This window comes from Bison bison, unplaced genomic scaffold (genome assembly GCF_000754665.1).
Source record: "Bison bison bison isolate TAMUID 2011002044 unplaced genomic scaffold, Bison_UMD1.0 scf7180017864495, whole genome shotgun sequence".
Classification (NCBI taxonomy): Eukaryota; Metazoa; Chordata; class Mammalia; order Artiodactyla; family Bovidae; genus Bison; species Bison bison.
In genome coordinates this window covers 6,353,613-6,360,827 of record NW_011495054.1, presented here as the reverse complement: position 1 = coordinate 6,360,827, position 7,215 = coordinate 6,353,613, and positions in this window count along the sequence as shown.

Below are 7,215 nucleotides of genomic sequence, written 5' to 3'. Positions count from 1 at the left end.
CGTAACTATGGAGAGAGGGGGCGGGGCCGGGCTGGGGACCTGGAAGGCGGGGCCGAGGTGGGCGGGGCCTGCGAGCCGCGTCGCTGGCGCCCCCCCCCCTACCCCCCCCCTCAAGCCCCGACTCCAGCACTGGTCCAGCCAGGTGGGCCGCCACGTTAGTACCCCGGACTCTCCACTTGGCCCCCGAAGTCACCCCAAACATCTAGCATATATTTCGTACGGTCAAATGACTTTCTAGCACATAAAATGCAAACAAGGCATCTTGAGAAAATGTGGTTTCATCTGCAGTCTAGAAGGTAAGTTAAGACTGTGTTTGCTGTGCAAAAGCAGCTGTCCGATTAGATTTCCATTCTTAAACCCTACTGCGTCAGGCTTTGGGCTAAACATTGAACTGGGCTGCAAGGAATATAAGAATATGAAAGGGGGCAGGGATTGAGTCTGCTGTATTCACCACTGTATTTGGGCAGCCTATAAAGAAAGCTGAACACCAAAGAATTGATGCTTTTGAACTGTGGTGTTGGAGAAGACTCTTGAGAGTCCCTTGGACTGCAAGGAGATTCAGCCAGTCCATCCTAAAGGAAATCAGTCCTGAATATACATTGGAAAGACTGATGTTGAAGCTGAAACTCCAATACTTTGGCCACTTGATGCGAAGAACTAACTCATTTGAAAAGACCCTGATGCTGGGAAAGATTGAAGGCAGGAGAAGAAGGGGATGACAGAGGATGAGATTTGTTGGATGCCATCACCAACTCAATGGACACGAGTTTGAGTAAACTCCAGGAGTTGGTGATGGACAGGGAGGCCTGGTGGCTGAGGTCCATGGTGTTGCAAAGAGTCAGACACGACTGAGCGACTGAACTGAACTGAGCTAATGCCTGTTGTTCAGTGGCTAAGTCATGTCTCTCGGAGACTCCATGGACTGCAGCACTCCAGGCTTTCCTGTCCTTCACTGCCTCCTGGAGTTAGCTCAAACTCATATGCATTGAGTTGGTGATGCTATCCAACCATCTCATCCTCTGTTGCACCCTTCCCCTGCCCTCAATCTTTCCCAGCCTCAGGGTCTTTTCCAGTGAGTCGACTGTTCGCAACAGGTGGCCAAAGTATTCGAGCTTCAGTCTTTCCAACAAATATTCAGGGTTGATTTCCTTTAGGATTGGCTGGTTTCATCTCCTTGCTAAGGGATTCTCAAGAGTCTTCTCCAGCAGCACAATTTGAAAGCACCAGGTGCTCAATAATGACTGACTGACAATGAATGAATGAGTGAAGGAAGGCTTGCACAGCAGGGTGCTATGGAAGAGCTCCCACTTTGTTGGGGAAGACTGTGAGGTACATAATTCACTACATGGCCCTTCCTCTTGACCAGCCTAGTGTAAATGAACTAGAAGAAAAACCAGACTGCTAACTGCAGCAGCAGAGGTGCTACCAGAGTACACAGGAGAGGTCTGGGGGTGGGGGAGAGGCTCCAGGGGTAACGTCTGCACTGAAAATTGGAAATTCACCGTTATGTCAACTGGAGGTGAGTGGGAGGGGGAAGACGCTGCCCTCTTACACCCCAGGTGGCTCCTTTGCTCGAGTCAGGATCCACTTTCTTCTGTGTTGGAAGGCCCCCGGCCTGAGTGCTGCAAAATGTGTCTGCAAGGCTGATGTCACCTGTTAGGCTCAGGCCAAAGTGAAACTCTACCCATCTCTCTACGGTTAGCCTCAAAAGACTGGATTTATGCAGGACTTGCTGAGTCCTCTAACCTGATATGAGGGGTTTGGGAGCAGCTGATAAGCCTCATCTAGTTTCTGGATAAAATCCAAACCTGACTCCACCTCAGTTGCCCAGCAGGGTGAAACAGTATGTGGTCAAGTTCCTATCAAAATACTGTCCTGTCTTGGAGAGATTACCCACCCCCACCTCTTCCCCCCACCCCGGGTGGGACTTCTCAAACAGTTCAGGGAATTTTAAGATGTGTACAGAGAATTAAGCTCTTTCCCTTTGCAAACAATTCTTTTCAAACTACTCAGCAGTAAGTAGCTACTGAAGAATTTCCTAAAATGTTAATATGCTACTTGATTGTGAATCACTAAGATGGTGATGGGCGGGGCGGGGGTGAGCATACAGCCACTTCCCACAATCACTTGCTCCATGAATCTTTGTTCTCAGAGCACCAGAACTCGAGTTACCTGGATCCCGGCTTTTCTCTTTTTAGGGATGATGACAAGCGTGTTGACCACTTTATTTGCAATTCCACATCCAGGAATTTAGCCGATATGTGTTCACAAAGATGAGGGACCATTCTAACACTGAAAAGTTACAGTAAGTTACAGTTGCATCTATTCATGTCATACAGCTATTAAAAAGACTGAGATCGGTCTCCACGTACTAGTATGGAGAGACCTCAAAGATAGATTTAAGTTTGTGGGGGGAGGTGGACAAGGCATATAATCCCATTCACTTAAAATTTAAAAGTACATGAATATTTGTATGTGACTGCAATGGAAGGGGTTTGGATATAATGTATTAAGTGACGTTCCCATTGGGAAGCAGAGTATTAGAAGGGACTGAAGGGGGATATATTCTCTTTCAACACTCTTGAGCTGCTTCTATGCTATTTTATCACAACAAGCACATGATCACGGGCTGCTTGTTTACTTTGAAATAAATAAATAACTTTGGATCTGTGTCTGGAAGGTAGATTCTAAGTCAAAGTAGCCTTATTATCTCTTAAAAACTTGAAAGCTACCTCAGACTGGATCACTTTTTTCTGTTCAAAAAGAAATTTAAATAAATACTGCCATATATGGGAGCTGAGGCCTGTACTCTTTCTGATCACTATCTGTAAACTGTGGTTAAAAAGATTATGTCTTTAGGAGAACAGTAAGCACCCCAAAAAGAAAGAAAAAATATCTGTAATTATTCCTTTTTAAAAAGGAGTTGGAAAAATCAGGGCTGTAAACTCCCATCAGCCTCTCCTCACCGAATCTTCCTAAGGTATGTCAAAAGGCTCTTAAATAAAAAGTGTTTTTTGAAAAGTACGTCTTCTCATTCCATTTGGTGGAAAAAGGAAAATAGAGATTTACTGCATTAAACAACAGCCCCCTTGTCTGCCTGGGCCAGAACATGGGAAGACAGGAGTGGAGAGGCTGACCTCCCTTTCTTCCCGACTCAGTCCTCTTCAGGTCCCTCTCCTTCAGTGGGTTAGTTTCTTCCCTGTGAGAGCTGTGCCAGTGGCTGTTTTCCAGGACAGTCTCAGAGTTGCCAGGCAGTCGGCCTCAAATCAGGCCAGGCAGGTGGGGCCCAGAGCTGGTGCAGCCAAGGTAAGCGGGACATCACAGGGCTTTTTTCTGCTGAGACAGGGAAGTTCAGTCCTCCTTCCTGCTGCCTCCCTGAGGTGGCATCCATTGAATCCTCGGGTCATGGCTGGGACTGCAGGCGGGCCTTGTGGTCTGGGAAACTGAGAGCTAGTAATTTCCCTAGTACCCAAGTCACTTCTCTCCCTGGCTGAGGGCTCTTTAAGTATTCATTTATTACTTTTATCCCACCTGCTTCCAAAAAAGATTCATGGTATATTCCAAAGTCATACAGCATAAGACTGGTGGGCAGACATTTGTGTAGTTTTCTTGAGGGCAGAAATTTCAGCATTTTAAGTGCATATATGGATTTTGGTTTGTACCACATGGCACACAGGATCTTAGTTTCCCAACCAGGGATCGAACCTGCAGTCCCTGCAGTGGAACTAAGGAGTCTTAACCATATACTGTTTGCATATACTGTTTTCAGTAATTCCTTAATGGAATTCAAAGGCACATTTGCCCATGTGCAAAATAAACACATATGTAAATATGTGTATGCATGCATGTTCAGTCGCTTCAGTCGTGTCTGACTTTTTGTGACTCCATGGACTGTATATGTACATATATAAATACTTATAAAATGGAAGATATAAACCAAACATAAACATGTGTATTATCCTCTAGGGATTAAAGAGGTAGGGCTAAGACCGATGAATATTTTTTACATCCTGTACCCCATATAAAATTTTTAAATGTACCTTTGCACTTTGTATCACTAAGCCTTAAAAGGTTACTTTTCTTTTTCAGAGAAAGAATAATATAATAAACCTCTGTGTAACCAACACCCAGCTTCCTCAGTTATCTACCCTCAAAAGGTTCCTTCTTAAAACTAGTACATCATGTTTTATGTCCCTTGATATGTTCCAGCGTATCCTGGTTTACAGTCTATGGGAACCTGAATACTGTATAAAATCTCAATTATGTGGAACTGGTTCACAGTGCTTTTCAAGTCCACTATATCCTTCTACTTCTCTGCATATTCATTCTATTAATTTTTGAGAGTTTGATACTGAAACAACAACTAAAAATCTTAAGTTTATCTACTTAAAAAGATAATTGTAATATGTAGAATGATATGTAACCTTGTTCTGTATTTTCCAAGTTTCCTGTGAATATTTTATCATACTTTCATAATTTAAAAAATTAAAAAAAATTTTAATAATAAACTCCATCTCAAAAAAAAAAAAAGTCATACATCAATGTTAAAAGAACACAGGGTAGGTCGCGTATGCCCTCTGACCCTTTGTTTTCTTATTTACACGTCAGGCCAGTGACTGGTCTTTCCTGGGGTTGAGAGGAGATGAAAACAGCAATGAAAAGCACTGTGCTGGCGTCAGGGAGAGTGTCTCATGAACAGTCGCTATGGCAATACATTTAAGTGCCCACTTTCTCCACGACCCCTCTGCTGAAGGCAGGCACCCTGGGCAGGGAAAAGCCATGGAGCTGGATGGGCGAGTGCAGTGCAGTGACTAAAAGAACAGTCACGTCAGCACAGAAAGGAGACGTGTCAGGGACCAAGGTTTAAGGAAGCAACAGGTGGGAGGTCAAGTAGAAGCCATGAGAAAACCCACAAGAGGGGCTTCCCTGGTGATCCAGTGGTTAAGACTCAGCACTTCCAAGGCAGGGGGCTCAGGTTCAAACCCTGGTCAGGGAACTAAGATCCCACATGCCTCATGGCTAAAAAGTAAAACCCAGGAGAAGGAGTCTTAAGGCCCAAGCCAAAAAACAAGTGGGTTTGTTTTTCACTAATTAAGTGGTTAACAACAAACAAAACTAAGACTCTTGGGCCAAATAACTGTGGTGAGGTGCCTACCATTTCCGGTTGCTAGAGAGCAGAGGCCGTCTGCTCCGTGCTTCGCCTCTGTTCCGCCTTGACCTCTCGCCATTGCTATGGCAACAGGCATTCCAGTAAATGTTGGAAAAACTCTTTTCTTTCTTCCTCTATGGGGGTGGTGGAGGGGCGTGGGGTACTAAGTATGGAGAAAGGTCCGACACATCGGCTCCAGCCAACCGGGAGCCTGATTTCCTCAGCGAGATTAAGATCTGGACCCAAGAGTGGTTTAACCCAACCCCCGGCACTTGGCCCAAGACCTTCTGTCAGACAATTTCCCTCCCTGTGAGTCCCTAGAGTAGGGCTTCTTCAGGTCTCTTCCCCATTTGGCAGCTCACGCGAAGCTACTTGAAATAGTAACAGCCAAGTCTAAATTAGTCAAGAACTCTAGTTATGGGTGGGCTTAAGCTAAGAATGAGGCTCTGTGGGCCTCCTGGCTTATTTGAGCCCTGAGAACAGACTCCATCAACAGTGGTTTCATTCTTGGAGCTGAGCGCTGAATTCTGCCCTTCAAGGGATAACTGAGGGGAGGCAGGCCACACTCTCCCTCCCTCTCCCCATACCAGCAGCCTTGGTTCCTGCTTGGAGAATCACAGAACATGGCGTCAGGGGTGGGGGCGGGTGGGGGGTGGTGTGGGAGAGTCATGGTCAAGAGCGAGAGAGTCCTGATTTAAAACCTCAGCCCTGCCTTTTGCTGGCTTTGTGACCTTCAGCAAGTCACTTCACCTCTTAAAGGTGAATACCAACTCGTTTGTTAAAGATTAAACAGATTAACGTCTGTGGAAGTGCTGGGCCTTCCTGCCAGGCCCATTTCAAAGGCTCAGTCAAAGTATCTGTAATGATTATTGCTATAGCCTTAGCAAGATCATGGGCTTTCCAGCCAGACAGACTGGGTTTGAATCCTGGCTTGACCATTTACTGGCTAGTCTGGGGTAAATTTCTGAAGTTTTCTGAGCTTCGTGTTTCTGAGCTTATCAACACTGACAGCACACTAGAAGAGGAGAAAGCAGAGAAAACCATCTCATGGCCGAGTCTGTCCACAGGTTATTGTGGAAGCTGAGGGGAAAACCGGAGGGGAAGCAGCAGCGGGCTCAGTGTGTCTTGGAAATGAGAGTCCCGGCCTGGTGTTCCAGTGAAAGTGGAAACAAAACAAAATAATTGTTTATTTTTCCTTGAGAGAGCTGCTGCCAGTTGAAAAGGCCCAGCGGCATTTCACAAAACTTCGTTCCCTTAGCCAAACATCCTGGTGAAAAGAAAGCTCCCTGACACATCATGGGAGAACCCTTTGCAGCCAAGAGAACCCCTGGGTCTCCACCTCACTTCTTTGCGATCAAGTTCAAACTCAATCCCAACACTGAGTGTCACTGCAAATTGTTTATTAAAACACAAAGCAATGGACAGTGAAAAACATTCTGATTTTTTTTTTTTTTTTCCACTTTTTGGTGGGAGTTGGGTGGGGGCATGGGAGGGGTAGGGCAGATGGAGACAGCCCGGAAGGAAAGACAGCTCTGTGCACCCCGGCAGCTTTCCCGGGCCAGCCAGGTTCAAAGCTCCTCAGTCACACCCCGCTGTGTTGCTATAAATGCATGTTGTGGCTACAGACAGAGCAGGTTTGGCCTCCGCAGGGAGAGGATGGGCTTCTAGAATAGGAGCTACAAGGGCTACCATGAACTGGACACTGTGGCTCCAGCACTTGGTACAGAATCGACCGACCAAGAGGGGCAGGCTGGTGTCCTAACAAGCCCAGCTTAGGCCGATGACAGTTGAAGAGGCTGCCCTGAGCTCTGAAGGGACAGCTGGTCCAAGCATGGGAGAGCTTGGGGGAAGGAAAATCCTCGGAGGGGACTGATCCAGGGTCCAATTTCTTTTCATTCCCCGGATCACGACGCAGCAGAAGAGAGGAGTCAAGGGTGTCTCATTCCCCGGTCTGTCCTCCCACCTGGCCCTGCAAACTCCCCTCTCCCACCTGACAACTCAGCCCTCCTTTCCTGACAGTTGTCCTTTGAAAGGACGGAAAGCGCACTTCAGATTGTTGTTGATTT